A 20796-nucleotide genomic window follows, 5' to 3' on the forward strand; every position below is an offset into this window, starting at 1 on the left:
CCAGTCCTCTTCTTCATTTACTGCCCCTGAAATAGCAGATGAACCCCACACCCCCAAAGTAAGTAAAGTTGGAGGCTATAAAGGAAAGTTTCAGACAGAAGTGTCTGATAACTATCAAAAGAGACTGATGGAGTCACAAGCTTTTTTCTGAGTCAATTTGAGACCTACAAATCTTTCTAACCTCCTGCATAGGTGGACTTGATCTGAGTTTCTGTGTTTGCTAGTATGAAATGAAAGAGTCTCCAGAAGAAACATAAACTATAGTACCACACCTTAAAAGACTGATTTTTACAAAAGAAAAAAAAATGGTTAAAATGCCCTATTATGAGGTTTTGCCTCTCAAGCTTAAAACAGCAGCTTCCCTTACTTCTTAGCTTCTGCCATATCTCTGTCTCTCCAAGGCTTACCAGAGCTTGCAGAAATTGCAAGACTTAAAGGCTTGCAGAGGTGATTACCCAAAACTGGTTTGAGACCAAAAGAAAAAAAAGTGTAACTTTTAAATTCAAGGACCTAAACGGCTAGCTATCTTATCTGCTCTTGTACTCTACCACCCTGCTTTCTGAACAAGTTTCCTCCCTAAATACTACAGCACAGGAAGGGGAAAATGGCAAGATCTCATAAGTACAAGTTTTCTTTTCTTTGAACATCTTTACTTGAGGATTTCAGGACACTCCTTAGATATCTGGACTGACTCTAATCTGAGCCAAAAGTGCACTGTGACCTGATAAAGATGCTCTGCATGCTCCTTTACTAGAGTAATTTCTGCCATGTCATTATTTTTAGAACTCCTGCTTTTAAAAAAAAAATTCTATATAATTTGAGCTCATGGTTTTATGGCGAATTCAATTTTTTTTTTTGGGGGGGTTGCTGGGGATTGAACCCAGGGCCTTGTGCTTACAAGGCAAGCACTCTACCGACTGAGCTATCTCCCCAGCCCCGGTGAATTCAAATTTGATCCTGTGCACCTAAATTAATAGCATTTATTGGTCCATCTTATTTTATCTAACTATAGAGGTTTTTACCCTCTGTCTTTGTTCAGAGGCCAATTTTCAAGGGTTAGCTCTCAAATACATTGGAATATCTCCTTTTACAAAATCCTAAGACAGACCTAGACATGGTGGTTTTGGGGATAAATCTGATACTTATCAAGGACAAATGGCCACCTGAACCTTCGATTTCAGTGTCCATCATGGCTGTTGGACTTCACATCTAGCATTTCCAACTGTACAGGCCTGCTATAAATTTAAGCCATAATGTAAAAGTCTGATAGGCTCTATTTTAATTTCTAACAACTTAAATCTAATAGAGCCTTTGATAAACATCTATAGCATTGTCTCCTACCTGCGGAGGTCTACTTACGAAAAGCTACAAGATCTTTGTTTCCTGTCTGTTTCATGTATGTGTGCACACCTGTGTATTGTATTGTTGTGTCTACATATGTGCTTGAGTCCATGTATCATGTACATGGTATCAAAGTTGGCATAGATAAATGAGTGATCATAAATAAAAATTTTAAAGAGAAATGGATCCAAATACCTTTTAGTTCATGTGACTTAAAAAGTTTAATTTAAATTAGGTAAACAGATGAGAGTAAAGATGTCTTTAAAATTACTAACTCAAGTTTTTCTAGGTGGTCAGACAATTAATAGAGTGTTGGTTTCTATAAAACGTCTAGAATGTAATATCCATTGTTTCTAGGATTTTTTCCAATAAGGAAGAGATAGCTAGTACTATTAACTACATTTGTCTGATATCTTGGTTTTTACAGTCAAAAATGAGTAAGTTAGATTTAACATCAGCATCAATGGTATTAATCATAAATGTGTTTGTTAGAGGAGACATCTGATAAATTTATAAGATTAAAGTGCTAAAACATCAACTGCTAAATATAAAATCAAGTATTCTTGACTTCTTAAACTCCATAAAATAATATGTTCAAACATTAAATGTGTTTTTATAAATTGATAAATGAAAAAAATAGTTGAAGATTGTTTTGTTTCTGGGTCTTCACTAAAGCAAGATTACTAAGAGTTAACATTCTAAAAAGCGTAATTCTATATGCAGAGAGTCCAAAAAGTTTCAGTTGCGTTTCAATTAAAGTACTGTAAATAGCATAAAGTATTTCATCTTACTAAGAGGAGTAATTGGAAAAAAAATCAGAAATTTCATAAGGATTGTTTCAGAATGTGAATTTAAAAAGAGAATAACAGCTAGGAAAGAGATATGAGAAGGTTCTAGCTATGGAAATATGTTTCAGTAGGAAAATAGAAGGAAAAAGAAATGTTTCTGGATGAATATGGTAAAGTAAAAAGTTATAGAAGGTCTTAAGTTGCAGGTTTATGGAGGGTAAATTTTAAAAAGTTTGTGCGTAACTAAATCAGTTATATATAATTAGCACAATCAGTTAAAGTTATTTAAGGCTTTTTCATAAGGTCAAATATTAATGTACTGATATAAATCAAAATTTAATCCTCTATGGGTTGAAGTAACAAGAATTTCTTAAAACATTAATCTGCTCTTACCTATCAAGATAATTTCTTGTGTCTGTTAAATTTTATTATTTACAGAAACTAGTCTTAAAGAAATTAGGGTTTGTATAACTCTGGTTAAACAACAACTATTATTTGAGAGTAGTACATTACACTACAGAGTCTGAATTTTCCTTTATGTATTCATAGATATCAATATCTATGAATACATAAAGTATGCCAATCTTCAAAATATAAGATTTAAAAGAACATTTTTCCCAAACTGATGTTCTTCTAACCAAAGTTTGAAATAAAGATTTGGGATTATAAAAATTATGTTTCTTGGTTCATAGTTATTATATAAACTTAATATGTTTTTACTCTTGTTAATTTCATTTTGTATTTTCCTTCTAAACTTTATAACTATTATCTGTTAGAGGCTTACAGAAACACAACTTCTAATATAACAACCTGAATTAATTTGAGATAACAGTCCATCACCAGACAAGATGTAAGGCTTACTTCCAGTACTAATACTGACCCCCATTAAATACAAGGGGTAAAATAATTGGAAAGTTATAGACATTAAAGGTAAAACCCAGTATTCTTACTTTAAAACTGGTGAAACTGACTTGCTGTATGTTTAAGGCCAAAACTTAGAGACTAAAGTTAAGGAAATAAAAGGGCCAAGAAAGAAAAAATAAGCCAATATTTGGTTCTTGCCCTCTGAGACTGGCTCAAACCCAGGAAATGGCAGGACTTCTTTAGGGGCTTTGTAACTCTGGACCACATAACCTCCCAATCAGGGGACCAATTAGACCCTGGAGAACAGAAAGCCAACCAGTGCACATGCTGCAAAGAGGAGGGTCACTGAAGAGGGAGATGTGTCCCTGATGCTTCCAAGGGAAGTCATGTGGTCAATGAGACCCTGATCCTTCCTGGCAGATGGCACTAGAGAAGTTAAGAGGCTTCTCTCAAGTTCCCAAGAGTGACCCCCCTGAGGGAACTCAGCTGTCTCTTAATAATAGATAGGAACAAGGTCAATTTGACCAGCTTGGTCTTAAACACCTAGCAAAAACAGTTATAACCAAAGTAAAGCCATACCTGGGCATTTAAAAGAAAAGACAATAGTTATTTTAATGGAACTTAAGACATACACTTGTGTCAGCCCCACAGCCCTGATGCCCCCCAAATTCTGAGGCATTTTTCCATTGCGAGGTTCATATTTACCCCTGCCTACCAAAAAAATTAGACTGGCCTCTGTATCTTGGTATTTCTTACCACTCAAATTGATGTTTTACTTGCAACCAATGTTTGCCAATCCCAACAACAGTGCACACCAGACACAAGAGAGCCCTTTGGTTTATTCCCTTACACATAGGGCTGGAGATATTCACTGGGATTGGCAAAGGGGCTGTGGGATTAGGAACCTCTATTTGTTACTATAAAAAGTTGTCAGAACAGGTTATTGAAGATATCCAACAGGTCGTCCTTTCAGTACTGACTTTACAAAATCAGTGGGATTCCTTGGCATCTGTTGTCCTGCAAAATTGTGGGGGCCTAGATCTCCTTTCTGCTGAACAAGGTGGCCTCTGCCCTCTGGGGGAAGAATGTTGCTTCTGTGTCAATCATTCACGACTGGTAAGGGATAAGGTTAAACAACTACAGGACTGATTGGAATAGCAGAGATGAGAACTAGCCAATTCCTGGTGGGCCTCACTGGGAGACCCAAAACTTCCTGGTTTCTCCCTCCTTTTACCCCTCTAATATGCATTTTTCTTGTAATAACCTTTTTTCCTACCTTAACTTTATATAGAATCAACTTCTTGATAAGGTGACCCATCTAGCCCAAACACCTCCCAAGAACATGCATAAGCCATTCTCCTCCTTCATTCACAATGTGACTCTCCTGAGCCCCATAAGGAAGGAATCACCCACGACGTGTTGAAGTTCCCTCCCTCTACACCCCCTCAAGCCACAACCACCAGGACTGTGTAGGAGCCTAAGATACCCTCACCTCCTTATCCCCTTCCAGATCTCTGACAGGGGATCCCCCACTCCACTCCCTTCAGTATAAAATAGCCAGATATGATGACACCACCCCAAATCATTGTACCCCTTTTAAACCCTGGAATGAAGGAGGTGGAAACTTACAAGCCTTCAGGGCAGATAGGAAACTCAGGACTCTGACCTTTCCCAGTTTCCTTTATCTGCCAAAGTTCCCTGTCTACCAAAAGAAAACCCACCAAAAGTATCTGACAAACTCCTCCATGTTGCGACCCTGCTAAACCCAATAAAACTCAGACCATTCTTGTAGCCAGTCACCATTTTCCTCTTGAAAATGTGCCCTTCTGCTGCCTAACAAAGCATCACTGATCTGTTGAGGTCGGTCTCCATTTCTTTCTTTTTTATTCTCTTTGATTTGCCTTCAGTGTGAGTGTGACTGGGACGTGAGCACAGGAAACCTCCAGAGGGGAGTAAGTCTCTAAATAAAAAGACTCCAGTCTAGAGAAAGAGGGCGCCAGCAGAGGAAAGGACACCAGAAGTTCCCCCAGATCATCCTCTGGGCTGTATGTTAGAATATTGGAAATATAATCCTAGAATGAAAGGGAAAAAGAAACCAAAGATGTTAAAATACTATTATTTTTCTTGGACTCAGGAGCCTATCTTAAAGTCTCCAGTATTTTGGCCAAATGTTGGGGAAGATGAAGATTGGATAATCTGTCAATTATTGGTAGAATATATAAATGACAGAAGTCCTGGTAATCAGGAAGAGATAGATTGTTTGAGAAAGGGACCTGTGGTTCCTTCTTCTTAAAATTACTAAAAATGAGGATAAAACTGGTGAGACTGAGAAGGAAGCATCGGATGAATGGGATCCCTTGCCTTCCCCCAGGAATGTTTCAGAAGAGGGTGGAGAGGAACCAGGGCTGGCTGCAGTGGGTGCCCCCAGCTCTGCACTTGTCCCAGCCTAGACTGAGAAAATAATCAGAACAAGGCAAACAGAATATTCCAAAGTTCCCCTTTCCCCAGATAGAGAAGAAATCAGACTCCTTTCCTTTGCCCACCCACCTTTTATCTTTAATGTGAAGTTCCTCTGGGAGGGGGAGAAATTGGATTTGTAAATGCTCCTTTAACTAGTACAGAGGTGAAAATCATTAAATGAGAACTGAAGTCTCTGTTAGAAGACCCACGTGAGGTTGTAGACTGATTAGACCTTCTGTGGCCCACAACTTGACACCTGGACCAAGCTATGTCCATCTGGAGTATTTTATTTCTGGGGCAGGAACAGGGAATGATTTGGAGAGCCACGATGGCCCCTCGGGAATGTGAGCATCCAGCTGGACCTGAGCTTCTACCTGCTGAAGTAAAATTTCCAAATCAAGAGCCCCAATGAGAAAATAATGACAAAATACGTGTAGGGGCCACATGAGAGATCTTAGAGATTTAGTTGTAAAGGGAAGAAGGAAGACAGTCCCTTGATCCCAAAACACAGTCGAGGCTTTCGATACGCAACAAGGAAAAGATGAAGGACCAGCAGCATTTTTTAATAGATCAAATGAACGGATGAGAAAATATTCTGGATTAGATGTTGATGACCCTTTAGGGCAAGGAATGTTAAAACCATAGTTTGTGACGAATGGCTGGCCTGACACTGCTGGAAAACTACAGAAACTAGAAAATTGGAAGGATGCAAGTTTAGAGGAATTGTTGAGGAAGCTCAAAAGGCGTATGTAAAGAGGGATGAAGAGAAAGAGACCAAAGAACAAAATCATGCTCTCCACCACGGCACAAGCAACCCAAAGAGAAACAAACCCTAAAAATCAGGGGCAAAAGGGGCGCCTCTCAAGATACCCGAGAAGATAACAGACCAAGGGGACACAGAAGAAAAAGGAGAAAATAAATGCTATGCCTGGGGAAGAGCCATGCCCAACCTGGGACAGGAAAGTAAAGTGGAGAGATCCTGCAGAGTGGAGTCCTTTGGAGAACTTGTTCCTGAAGAGCGTGTGAACCCCCACACTCTGTAAATACCTGGACTGCCTCGGATTCCATCCACAAGTGCACTCTGGTCTGATATGGATGTTCCCCGCTTTCCTTCTTTAGAGTAACTACGGCTGCCTTTTTGTTTTTCAAAACCTCTGTCTTATTTGAGCTTTTAGTGAATTCATGTTTGGTTCTGTGTGACAAAATCAATAAATTTTGTTATAATTAGTCTTGTTTTCTCTGACTGAAGTTTTTAAGTCCTTTACCTGTTTTTCCTGCTGTCCTTATTCAGAGATCAACTTTTCAAGGAAAAGCTAAAAATCTTAGTTTCCTGTGGGTTTTATGTATATTTGTGCACACCTCTGTATTATATATTGTGTTTATCTGTTTTTTTTTTCTATATATCATTTACATGGTACCAAAAGTGGCATATAGATAATTTAAATCATTTAAAATTAAATTTTAAATTAAAAATTCAATTTAAATTGGTTAAATAAATAAGAATAAAGATGTCTTTTAAATTACTAACCCGCATGTTTTTCTAGGTGGCCAGCCAATCAAGAAAATATTAGTTTCTTTAAATGTTATAATGTCATAAATGTGCAATATCCATTGCTTTTAAGGATTTTTCTCTGACAGGAATAACTAACATAAAGTGTTAACTAGACTTGTCTTATACCTTGGTTTTTATGGGTAACCTAAGTTTAAAATGTGTAAAGTTTTAACATAATCGGGATAAACATTTATAAATGTGTTTACTAGAGGAGACATCTGATTAATTTGCAAAGTTAAAATACTAAAACAGTAACTGCTAAATATAAAAAATGCAAGTACTCTTAGCTTCTTGAATGCTATAAGGCAATATATTTGGGCCTATTAAATGTGTTTTTATAAGTTGCTGGTAAATGGGAAAACAAAAGTTTCGGCTATGTTTCACATATTGTGAAACAAAGTATTTCACCTTATTAAAAAGGAGTCATCTGTCTAAATTCAGAAATTCCTTAAGGATTGTTTCAGAATGCAAATTTAAGAAAGGGCCTGAAAATAGAAGAGATAGGAAAGTCATAGGTGTTACTGGCAGGAGTTGAGATCAGGTTCATGTTCCAGGGAGGCAAAGAATGAGCTGTGATCACCACCAAAGCAAGCAAGCAGGGATTCTATTAAAAAGGAAAGTGAGAGAAAGATTCACAGTTCCCATTACAGTGGATCTGGGCGGGGCAAGAGTGGCCTTTAAGTCTTACAGCGCTCCTCCTTTTAAAGGCACATAAAGAGAAGTTGATAAGCTCCTCTTGATTGGTTTTTGCACATTCTGCAAAGGGGAGGATCCTTGGAGCACAAAATGTCCCTGATGCTTCCAAAGGGAGCCACGTGTGGTCAGAAAGACCCTGACCCATCCTGACAGATGGCACAACTGATACAGGAAAAGCTAAAGGAGTCAAGAAGGAATCTCAGCTGACCGTTAGAGTAGAGAGGAACAAGGTCAATTTTGACTAACTTGGACTTAAATACCTGGCAGGAGAGTATGACCAAAGCACAGCCATACATGAACATTTACAAGTCAATGGTTCTTTTAATGTAACTTGAGATGTACATTTTAACAGACCTCCCCAAAGTAAGTAAAACTGGAAGGCTGTAAAGGAAGGGATTTTATACAGGAGTGTTTGATAAATACCACAAGAAGCTGTCGCAGTCACAAGTTTGTTCTGAGTCAATCTGAGACCTACTAGTCTTTCTAATCTCCTACTTAGGTGAACTTTATCTGTTGGGTTTTTTTTTTTTTTTTCTGGTGTGATTTTTTTTTTTTCTTTTTCTTTTTACAGACTGCGTTTTGATTCATTGTACACAAATGGGATAGAGCTTTTCATTTCTATGGTTGTACACAATGTAGATTCACACCATTCATGTAATCATACATGCACATAGGGTAATACTGTCTCTCTCAGTCCACTATCTTTCCTTCGCCCACCTCGTCCCACCCCATTTCCCTCTACATAATCTGAAATTCCTCCATTCTTCTCTTACTGCCCGCCCCTGTTATGTATCATCATCCACTTATCAGAGAAAACAGTTGACCTTTGGTTTTTTGGGATTGGCTTATTTCACCTAGCTTGATATTCTCCAACTCCATCCGTTTACCAGCAAATGCATAATTTTATTCTTCTTTATGGTTAGTAGTATCCCATTGTGTGTATATACTACAGTATTTTTAATCCATTCATCAATCGAAGGGCATCTAGGTTGGTTCCACAATCTGATATTGTGAATTGAGCTGCTATAAACATTGAGGTGGCTGTGTCACTGTAGTATGCTGATTTTAAGTCCTCTGGTATAAACTGAGGAGTGGGATAGCTGGGTCAAATAGTGGGTCCATTCCAAGTTTTCTGAGGAATCTCCATACTGCTTTCCAGAGTGTCTGCACCAATTTGCAACTCCAGCAGCAAAGTATGAGTGTGCCTTTTCCCCACATCCACACCAACACTTATTATTGCTTGTGTTCTTGATAATAGCCATTCTAATTGGAGTTAGATGAAATCTTAGAGAAATTTTTATTTGCATTTCTCTATTTACTAGAGATATTGAACACCTTTTCATATATTTGTTAATCACCTGTATATCTTCTGTGAAGTGTCTGCCTATTTCCTTAACCCATTTATTGATTGGGTTCTTTGTATTTTTGGTGCAAAGTTTTTTAAGTTCTTTATAAATTTTGGAGATTAGTGCTCTGTCTGAAGTATGTGTGGAAAAGATTTTCTCCCACTCTGTAGGCTCCCTTTTAACATTATTGATTGTTTCCTGTGCTGAGAAAAAACTTTTTAGTTTGAATCCATCCCATTTATTGATTCTTGCTTTTATTTCTTGCACTCTGGGGGTCTTGTTAAGGAATCTGGTCCTAAGCCAACGTGATGGAGATTCAGGCCTACTGTTTCTTTTATTTAGGGAAAGGTCTCAGGTCTAATTCCTAGATCCTTGATCCATTTTGAGTTGAGTTTTGTGCAGGGTGAGAGACAGGGGTTTAATTTCATTTTACTGCATATGGATTTCCAGTTTTGCCAGCACCATTTGTTGAAGAGGCAACCTCCTTCTAGTCTGCAGCCTCCCTCTAGTCTGCCATCTTGAATCCTCTTGTCTCTAGTATGATTATTATGAGCTGCTATGTGGGTTCCCTTCTTGGAAAAAAATGCAGAATTCCCTTCCATGGGAACTAAAGGCTAATTTCTAAGAAAACATATAGCAGCCATATCCTCCAGCTTATCATCCCTCAGGTTAAAGGAACTTCTTTTTCATACTCCTCCTCTGGAATTCACAATTCATCACTTTCAGGCTGGCAACTTGATTTTAATCAATACCTGGAAAGAAGACAAACTTCAACCAAGCCAAACGACCTTACCAAGGGCTCCTGATCACTGGGATGGCTATCTGAAATGCTAAAAGGGGAGAATTCATTACCATGGGTGGGCCTTGTGAGAAATAGAAAGCCTGTGGTCCATTTTCAGAATACAGTATCTAGTCTTAAATATAAAATTGGAAAGTAAGATCCAATTGTAGCCATTTTGAGCTTCCCAACCTGTCTCTAATTGTAGAAGGGCCATTTTAACTATATCCCTTCCCTAATTTTAAAAGTAGCTAACCACACACATTATAACCCAAGCTCCTCCTATCAGAGCTCAAGGGGAAGTACCGCCTTAGGGATAAAAGCAGGTGGACTGCCCACCCAAGTGTGCTTGCTTGCCACTTTGGAAGTGCACCCTCTGCAAAGTTGAGTTTGCCTTGCTGAGTAACGTTTGAGCACACACGGATCTTACAGCACCCCAATATTTCTAACATCAAGTAATTAGAAGTAGGGGAGGACAGAGTGACTTTCTAGTCAGACACCAGCCATGATGTCGAAGTCCATTGAATGAGAGAAATCTCTGTGCATCCTTCAGGTGACCAGGTCTAGATGCATTTTCTCCAAGTTTACTTCCAAGGACAAAAGGGAAATATTCTGTATCCAATCAACAGGAAAGACTTCAGTGTTTTATAATAAGAATTTGAACTGTCCAGTTTTCCAAAAGGAAGGTGACAGCATTCTTTCACCTTTTTTTATATTTGTGAATAAAATGCAATGCATTGGTTAAATGGACAAGTGCTGAAGGGAAGTGTATATACAGATCCAGGAGGGAATAGATGATGCAGATCATTCTAATGAATGTTTATAAATCACAAAAGGAATATTTTCTGTATCCATGCAGCAAAGAAAATAACTGTGCTTTCTTTAAAAAGAATCATGTCAACAATTTCAAAAGGGGCCATGCATAACATCACAAGCCTGTACTCACAGCAACTTGGGAGGCTGAGGCAGGAGGATCACAAATTTGAGGCCAACCTCATCAACTTAGCAAGATCCTGCCTCAAAATAAAATTTAAAATGATGCTGAGGATATAGCTCAGTGGTATAGCATCCCTGGGTTCAATCCTCAGTACTATAATATATTTAGTTTTTACAGTTTTCTTCAAAGATCACATTTTGACAGTGCTAATGCAAGGAGGCCAGCAAGAGCCCACAAGAGGTGCATCTGAGACCTGGAACCAGCACTCACAAGGTGCTCGAGATTCATGCAAGCCAGGTGAGTGACAAGTCGCTACTGGCATTCTAAGGATGCTGCCGTGTACTTTCAAAGTCACAAACGTGAAAGAAAAAGATGTCTGATCAAGTTTGTTGTTGCGACTTCTTTATTCTTGTGCAATTATTTCTAAAATGACTTAAACATAAGAAAATACAAAGGATCCTTTGCACTGAGGTGGCCAGGGTGATGCTGAGTTGGGAGGTTCTACTGTTCACAATGCAAGGTGTAAGGACAGCACTGCAGTTACTTACAAAGAACTGCTCTCTTTTTTGAGATTCCTGCAGTTAGCTTACACTCCCAAGTGTGGGGACAGTTGAATGACACAAGCCAGGCCAAGTGAGGATGGCTATGGAAACCAAATGGCTCCTTTTGCTCTGCTCCTGTGAATGGCACACATTTCCATAATAAAAAGGTTTCTTTTTATAAACAAACAGGATAATGTTTCAACAACGGGGAGTGTCACCCTTTACAACCCAGAGGCAAACAGCACTCCAATCAGGCCCCGGTGCAGAACAGTTCACCTCCACCCTGGGAACACAGAAGCCCCCCATGCATAGTCCAGGGGAAGAGGAGCTTGGTCCCACATACAGTCTCATAGTGGGTCTTATCACACTGGCCAAGAGACTGGCCTTGGCAAAGTCAACCTGAAGGCAGATAGAACCCCAGCTCCCTGCTCTCCTGCTGGCCAAAGCACTGGCCCTGCCCTCAGGGTTCCTGGGAGGGGCATTCACTCCTAGATGGCACCCAAGGAAGGGACTCCCAGCAAAAATGGGAAGTTAGAGCCCACCAGCGCCATCATGTGGGTACTTCTGCCAGACACTCCCCTCCCAGGTAACGGCAGCAGAGGTTGAAGTGAGCTGGTGTGCGTCCAAGAACTGCTTGAAAGACCAAGGGCACAGACTGCCACAGAGACCAGGGGAGCCAGTGCTGAGCGGTCCTGGTGGCAGGGATAAAGTCCAGCCTTCCACTCTGCTTGCTGTGCCAGGCCACAATGGCCATCCCCACAGATGGGACCCATGACAGAGCTCCACATTCAGGGTCTCAGAGCCCAGTGGTCAACCCTTACATATACATACCCAGCCCAGGCCAAGATCCAGGGGACCAGTTGGCCACGACCAGGCTGTCTCCCAGAACGTCCCTCAGATGTATAGCTGCTTTCTAAGCTGAGAGGTCTCTGAGTACAGCAGGGCTTCCTACAGGGACCAGCTAGTCCTCATTTCAGCCATGGAGACTCTGCATCCCAGGCAAACAGCAGTTACCCCAGGCTCACTTGCCCTTCGCTCAAGCAAGGGGGCTTGACCAAATGATTCTTCCCAACTCAAAGTGTCTTATCTTAAGACAGGTGGGGGAGACATCTGCGCCTCCCACGCAGAGATGCAGCCTCAGGCAGAGACCCACTGAAGGTTTCTCAAACTCTTGACTGTGACTGGCTCTACTCAATGTGTTTTACATGACTGCACCATGCATGCACGTGCACCTACATACACACACATGCGTGTTTTACATGACTGCACCATGCATGCACGTGCACCTACATACACACGTGTTTTACATGACTGCACCATGCATGCACGTACACCTACATACACACACACGCGTGTTTTACATGACTGCACCATGCATGCACGTACACCTACATACACACACACGCGTGTTTTACATGACTGCACCATGCATGCACGTACACCTACATACACACACACGCGTGTTTTACATGACTGCACCATGCATGCACGTACACCTACATACACACACACGCGTGTTTTACATGACTGCACCATGCATGCACGTACACCTACGTACACACGCTTCAAAACACTACTTGAAGATAATCACAGCAGAGATCGCGTCACCAGGGGCCAAAGGTACAGAGTGCTGGCTCCTCTCATGAATGGGGCTGCTTCTCTGGAAGGAAGATGTCAGGGGCCCATGCAGACCCCCATTCCCTGGGCTTGGCAGGCTTCCTCCCCTAAGGTCATTGGGAAAATGTGGAAAGCCAGAATCAAGGGTCAGCCTCCATTCCTTGCCCAGGAAGACACACTGGGTAGGAGAAGCTTCAGCCAGGGACAGCAAGCCTCAGGTCATGACCAAGCTGCACATGGTGACCAACTCACCTGTGCTACAGGTAGCTGCAGCTCCCACCCTGCAAACCTCAGTGGTCCTTGGGAGAAGCCTCCCCACACACTCTGCTGTGCTTCGGCCATTCCCAGGGGAGGTGGCAATGCTTCAGCCATGCCACTCCCTCAACTAAAGCAACAATATGGCAGAAAGCAGATGTCAAACAGGAGTCATAGCCCGATCCCTCCCTGCGAGAACCCCTGACCCCCAGAGGTCACCGGCTGCTCAGGCTGCGGGCTCCATTGAGCAAACACTGGGCTCACAAGCAGCTGACCTAGATTCTCGGCTTGAACTAGGACGTTTCCCAGGCAGTCGAGGAAGTACCCGCATGAATTTAAATGTTGCTCAGAAGCTAAAGAGCTTGATGGCAAATCAGGCCGCTCTTCCGCAGGGACCTTGGTGCTGGCGCTATCAAAGAGCACAGCCTGGGGCAGGCAGGACACGGGCGGCACAGCCTCTCTGAGCTCCAGGCTCTCACAGAACTGCTACAGAAAGATGTGGCTTTAATCATTCTGCATTCTTTCCCAGACCTCATGACCTGATTTTCCATCCTCTTCCTCAGAGACCTGCATGGTAGCAAAAGAATCACTTCCCATTTTGACCCCAGCATGGGTCAAACAGGAGCTTAACCCTCAAAGCAGAAGACAGGAGTGTCAGCAAGCAGGAAGGAACTAGAGATAGAGACGGCTGTCGCCTTGAAGGTAGCAGGGGTGGTCAAGCCAAGGACAGTCATGCCTGGGAGTATGTGGTGGCCACAAGAATGCACTTCCCCTACGCTCCAGCTCTGGGCAAGGTCCCAGCTATGGAGCACTGACACTCATGTTTCCCAGGGGCTGCCACCAGTCAGTGACCTAGAACACCAAGATTACCAAGTCAGACTCATTCCAGGGGACATTGGTGTGAGACTCTGGCTTGGTTCTGGCTGCAGGATTCACAATGGCCTTGTCAGACGTTCCTCAGGCTGCGTGACCCCAACAATCCTGCCAACATTCTCTCTTCTCTTGGAACCAGACCTGGTCTCCCTAGGAGCAGCAGGCCCTGACTGCAGGATTGCTCCACGTTTTCTCATGCTCGGGGGTCTGTGTCTAGAGTTCATCCACCCCACCCCAAGCCCTCTGCACACGTGTACATCCTGAGAGAGTAGCCAATGCCTGCAGGGGAGGGTGAGGACAAAAGAAATTATCCAGACACTGCAGAGCAGGAGTGTTCCAAAACAAAAGCGACAACCTCTGTTACAGAGCCCACCAGAAACAGAAAAATTAGAAAAATGACCAATGGTTTGAAATTAACCTACTAAACACAGCTAATAAGGGAAATATTAGAAATGCAAAATAATAATTGGAAAGTATTAAGATGAAAAAGCCAAGCAGAAATTTCGACCATGAAGAGCATGATTAGAAGTTAAGAACACAATAAATGAAATAAAAAGCAGATTGGACACAGCTGAGGAGCAGATCAGCAAATGGGAAGATCCAGTGGAGGAGATATACTAGAAGGAAGAAGAGTAAGACCAAAGAAATAGAAAACGAAGGCCAACAGAGATGGTGGCTAGGTACAGAATCTGGATGCAGGAGATTCAAGGGGATCCAGAGCTATACATCTCAGGGAAGGAATAGTGAAGACTCGAAGACAGAGTTCCCAGAAGCAAAAACCAAACTAAATGAAGATCCCAAGACTGAAAGGTCAGAGGAAACCCACACACAGAGACTAAGATGAAAAGAAAACTAGCCAAATCCAGAAGAAACATACACCTCCAGCAAGCCAGAAACAAAAGGCCAGCTGTCATAAACGCAGAAGTCAAGTCGTCTGAGGAAGCCAAAGGATGTGAGCAGCTGGCACAATCTCATCTGCTTGGGAGGCCATGACAAATTCAAACACCAAAGAAGATTAAAAAGAAATATAGACAAAGTGAGACTGATACAGCAGATTAATGTGGTAGAAACTGTCTCAAACACATCAAAAAGTTACAATAAAATAAAATGGATTAAACCCATCAAAGACACGTACATACTGGATTTTAAAAATCCACACATATAGTCCATGCTATTTGCCAAAGATACATGTAAAGTCTATGGACACACAGAATCAGATATGAAAGATGGAAACCAACAAGGTCGGCGAGTATTTGCCAAAAAAGAAACTAACCCAGCTGGAAGAGATTTCAAGAGCAAGCTGTATTAGGGACAGAGATGTTACTACATCACAACAAAAGATTCAACTTGTGGAGTTGATAAAGCTATTTTAAACATGCATGCACCTGATAGAGTGGTCTCAAAATTTATGAACAACATAGAGAAAAGAGCAGGGCTATCATATTAGTGGAAGTTTTCAACAGAGCCTTCAAGTGTTTGGGGGTTTGTTTGCTTATTTATTTTTGGTACACTGAGCCACATCCCCAGCCCTTTTTTGTATGTTTTATTTTGAGACAGAGCCTTGCTAAGTTGCGAGGCTGGCTTTGAAATGACAATCCTCCTGCCTCAGCCTCCCAAGCTGGGGTATTTTTATTTTATTTGTTAGTGTTGGGGATCAAACCCAGGGCCTTGAGCAAGTTAGTCAAGTGCTCTCTCTGCCATTGAACCATAGCCCCAGACCCGTCCTTCAAATATTAAGCAATAAAAAAGCGACCAAAAAAAAAAAAGCAGCAAGAATTTAGATCTGGAAGTCAAGAGATAATATGCATCTAGGGAGAGTTTTAACAACCACAAAGAAGGAACACATGCAGGGTATTTACAGAATTTTGCCCAGTACTACCCAGGTCTCAGCACACCGCAAAGACCAGGTCTCACCCCGATCACAAGTTTGGATCATAAGCCACTAAGAAGAGATGTTCCTAAGAAAAAAAGATGAATTTTGAAAACCCTTGTGTATCCATCTGGAAAGTTAAAACACCTAAGTGCTAAGAAATCAGAGTGGAAAGATACAGCTGAATTCGAGAAGAAAAGTGACAATCACTAAGTTTTCCAAAACTGAGAAGTGACACTAACATCCAGACTCAAAGCCCAACCCTTGCCCTCTGGGAACTGGAACTGACACCAGGCTTCAGGCAGAAGTGCCAAGCATGTGAGACCAGGAAGTGGGACTAGAAATGGAATCCACCAAGCGTGTGTTCTGTGTTCTTAGAGGAAAACGGGGTTCAGATGCTGTGGTGTGTGGGGCGTTGGTGTCCAGGCGGCCAGGAAGGTACAATGTTTATTTATACACACCCAACGCCAAGGAACTGCCCCCCTTCTCTGGCATGTGTGGCCCTGATATGATAGTTTTCCAGGTTGGCTGGAGTCTGTCAGTCATGTTTGTCATGAACAGATAAGCAGACCCAACCACAAGGTCCCCATGATGCACAGAACCCATAGCCTGTAGAGGACCTGGGCCAAAGCCCAGAACAGAATCACTGGCCCCTTCGAAAGCTCAGCCCAGCACATCACAGGAAGTCACCCAGGACCCCCAGCATCTTCCTACCCATGTCAATTAAAATAAGTAATTGCCCCATCTTATTTGATATGTGCAAAACAGAGAACGGCCCGGCTGCAGAAGGAAACCTCACTGTCTGTGAGGTGGACTGGTCCTCACTCCCCCTGCCCTCGGCCAGAATCCCATTTCCCAGAAGGCACCTGTGGTGTGAAATGAGGCCCTGAGTGGAAACGCCCTTCATGAGATGTGACCAGGTGGTTATAACACAAGAGCTGGGCTTTTTGCTGCCCTCTTCTCTAGCCCAGCTCAACCGGGGCTCTCATCTTTGTGCCCTGGACAGAGTCTGGCCCCTCTCTTTACTGGCCTCCTACTTGGAGTCAATCCTGCCTCAGCAAGTGCAGGAGAGTCAGGCCTCTGGGGAGGACTGCAGGGCCCTGTTCTCTGCCCACCTGAGCTCTTGGGCAGTCCCACACCACCAGACTGTCTGCACAGGAAACTTTGCCGACCCCAGACTTCCCTCCTTGGTCTGGGTTCAAACAGAAGTTGGTGCCTCACATGTGTCTTTGACATCTCTCTGGGTTTCAGTGTAATATTAAGTATTACTATTGTGGTGTGGGTCCAGTTCCTGGATCCATCACACCCAAATGCACAGAGGCAGCTCCACAAAGCAGGTTCAGAACTGTGCTGTAGGACCCTCACCTCTCCCAGCCATACCCTGTATGAGCTCCAGGTAGCTGCAGACCCCTGATATACTGATCACAGGGTGAGGAGGACAGGTACAGTAGCCACTTTACCTGGAATTACCAGTCTAGCTCACACCATGCCCTGGATGCCCAGCAAAGGTAAGTGGCCGACAAACATGAATCACCAAAGACGATGGGCACAAACTCCTCTCTTAGCTGCACACACGTCCTCCAGGAGCTGCCCACAGCTGGTGGCCAGAGCCATTCAGTTTTCTTTGTTTTCCCACCTTCCACCTCCACACTCACACCATCCATTGCACCTGAGCCCAGCCAGGCAGGGCCACTGCACTGGGACCCCTGGGTGTTTCTACTGACCAATCATCACACTACCTCCTGGTCGTGGGTCTTTTTGAAGGTTCTGGCTCTGCAGGTGTGCTGCAGGTGTGTGGACAGACCAGTGGAAGCCAACACCAGTGGCCACGAGCACCAGTCTCACATCCCTCAACCACAGACTCCCTCCTCGGCAGTGTCTCCTCCGGCCCTTCCCTGACACTGATTCTTCTAAAGTGCCAACAGCCAGCAGTTACCCCTTGCAGCTGCGTGAACAGGAAGCTTTATTCTGGGTCATATCCTAAAACTGTGTGTGGCTCCAATCCCACGGCTTAGCAGCCGACAGGGACAGGAATCTGCTCTGGGCATATAACCACGCACAGCATCTGGTCACAAAGAGTCAATGATCTGTCTGAGGGCAAAGGCAGATGTGGGCAGGGTAGAGGGAGCGGCTCTGGATGAAGCGGTGCCTGTAGGAGACACACAGAGTCCCCATATCTCACCCTAGGTGGCATGGGTGTGATGAATAGGCTTTTTTGTTTTGAAGGTCTAGGTCTCTAAAATCAGCACATTCTATGGTTGGAGGGTCCTTGGTGTTTGTGTTTTCAAAAGGAATATCAGGAAGCTGCCAGGTAGGGGAGGCAAGGACCCAAATGGGGCCCAGTGAGGGGGGTACCCTAGTGAGGGGAAGAGGAAAATCTGCACTCCGGGAGTTTAAGAGGCAAAATGGCCCAGGCTCTGCCCAGGTGTGGCTCCAGCAGGGGGCGGACACCTGAGGGCCCCCTGCCTTGGCGCGAGACCCCTGGGCATGTGGCAGGGCAGTGCCAACATCTTCAGCCAGAGTTCCCCAGGGGGAAGCCCAGGGACCTGTAGAAGTCTCTGGAGTCACTCTGCCCACTGTGCTACAAGCAGAGCCTCCACGTACTGCAGAGCAAGTCGACACATAAGCACGGAGATGCTGTTGGGGGGCAAGACCCTGAAGAGCCACAGCCGCCCGCCCGCTGGCCTTCCATCTGTTCAGGCCGCTCCGCCCTCCCTGAGCTATCCTAGCTATCATTCCTCAACAACGCCTGACCCTGACACATCACAGGACCCTCCCATCCCTCAGGCCCCATGCCGAGGGCATTACACAGACTCACCTGACGCCCCAAAGAGCCCGCCCCGTGCCCTTGCTGCCCCATCCCAGGCTGAGGAGCAGAGGCTGCGGGAGATTAAGCAGGAAAGCAGGATCCAAACCCCAGTCCCTCTTGCCCTATCATGGCTCCACAGTGCCCATGGAAGCAAGTCCAAGGTCTGGCTGCCCATCGCCATGCCCCCCTCCCTCGCTGCCACCACAAAGTTCCTCTGGGGTCTCCCTGACCTGACATGCCTCCCTGTCCCTTGAATGCCATGCAGTTTCTCAGGCTTTTGTCATCACAACCCACAGCTAGGGAAGAGTTTTAAAAGACCGCGGGACACACATGCCAACCTATGATGGAGATCAAGTATGCAGGGAAGAATGCTGTCGCCTCCTGCAGAGCTCTGAGTGGGTCTAGCCTATTTCACTTTTTAAAAATGCTCGTCTGCACAGAACATGTCACCCCCAGCGTGAGCCCTAATGTAAACTGCTGACTCGGTGGTGAAGGGTCAGAGTGGGTCAACGGCCGCCCACAGCCAGTGCGCCACTCTGGAGGGGTGTTAAGAAAGGAGTGGGGGCGGGGCAGGGTGCTCAGGATCTCTGTGCCTTCCATTTTGTTTTGCTCTGAACCTAAAGCTACTCTAAAAAAAGAAAGTAAGTGTCAAGTAGAGGCTGGGGATATGTCTCCGTGGAGTGCTGGCCCAGCATGTGCAAGGCCCTGGGCTCATCCCCGTACTGCAAAACAAAGAAAAAGGTGAGAGAGAAAGAAAGGAAGTGTTGTGTTCCTCTGGCCCCACTCAGCTTTACCCCGGCTGCCTCCGCACTTCCTAGAGAACCTGATCATCCCTTTGCTCTAGTTGGTTTTATTTATTTTCAATTCTACTTATAGCGTATAAGTGATGTAGGTAAAACCTGTGCCCTGCCGAGGCTGACTAGCCATTCTCCTTTGCCTGGGACTGAGGGGCTTCCCAGGGGGAGGGATTTTTGGTGCTAAAATGGGAAAGTCCCAAGCAAACCCCATCAGAGGGGACACGTGTTTACAACGTGGAGTCCAACGTTCCACAGCCGGAAGGAACTCTGCTTGCACTGGCTCCCCGGCAGGTGCTGACTCAGCGTGGGCAGCTGCTGCATTGTCGTTTCCCGTGTGGTGCCCCTCAGGCTGCACTGCAAGGGTGACTGCTTGCCGTGGGTGTCAACGGAGTGGCCCAGGCTGGAGCGGGCTCCTTCGCCGCTCACTGGGTCCTCTGGGCGCTCCGGAGGCAGCCTGGTGGAGTTCAAGCAGCTGAACTGGTCTAGCCCCCTCCCAGTGAGTCTGGCTGGATGAGTTCACTGGTTTCCTGCACCTGCTCCCAACTCCAAACTTCACTCCAACAGCTGTGCTTCCCAGGGTGACACCAATCACAACCGCAAGGAGGGCGAGACCATGACGTCAGAGGAGGAAGGGGTGCTCAGGTCCCGTACACAGTGCCCTGAAGGCATTTCATTAACAAAAAAAGAAGGCATTTGGAACCGTGCTGGCCAAATGTGAAACATCTGCAGGGACCGCATTCAGCCCAGGTCTGCCAAGACACGTCCTGAATTAGGATTCTACTGAAACCATCTCAGTTTCTCTCAGAGCCAAAGGAAAAATTCTATCTTAAGACATGTTAAATTTCAGAGGTGGCCAACAGAATCATGCTATAGTAATGTTCATAAGCAAATTCCTTTGACATTTTAATCCAAAGAACCAAAAGAAAATAATTGTAATTTTTAAAGACACATAGTATGCACATCAAGATTTCTGCCAAATGTTGAGTCTTGGGTTTTTTTGGGAAGTGGCGACTATTATTAAAATAGAAAAGTACCAGGGGCTGACCATAAGTGTAAGATGAAATTAAACCCATATATTTATGTTTAAAAAGACTGAAACTCAAACTTGGATGTGTTATCCAGGGGATGCCTGTAGCCGGCAGTGAGGTGGAAGAGAGCCCCAAGGTCACTGTCCCGACATCGGGTTCCAGGCCAGCCTTCTCTGCAGCAGGATACCCCTTGGTCACCAGGGGCCAAGGGGCAGGACCAGAAAGCTCCCACACCCTCCCCAG

The sequence above is a fragment of the Sciurus carolinensis genome, chromosome 2 (genome assembly GCF_902686445.1).
Source record: "Sciurus carolinensis chromosome 2, mSciCar1.2, whole genome shotgun sequence".
Taxonomy (NCBI): Eukaryota; Metazoa; Chordata; class Mammalia; order Rodentia; family Sciuridae; genus Sciurus; species Sciurus carolinensis.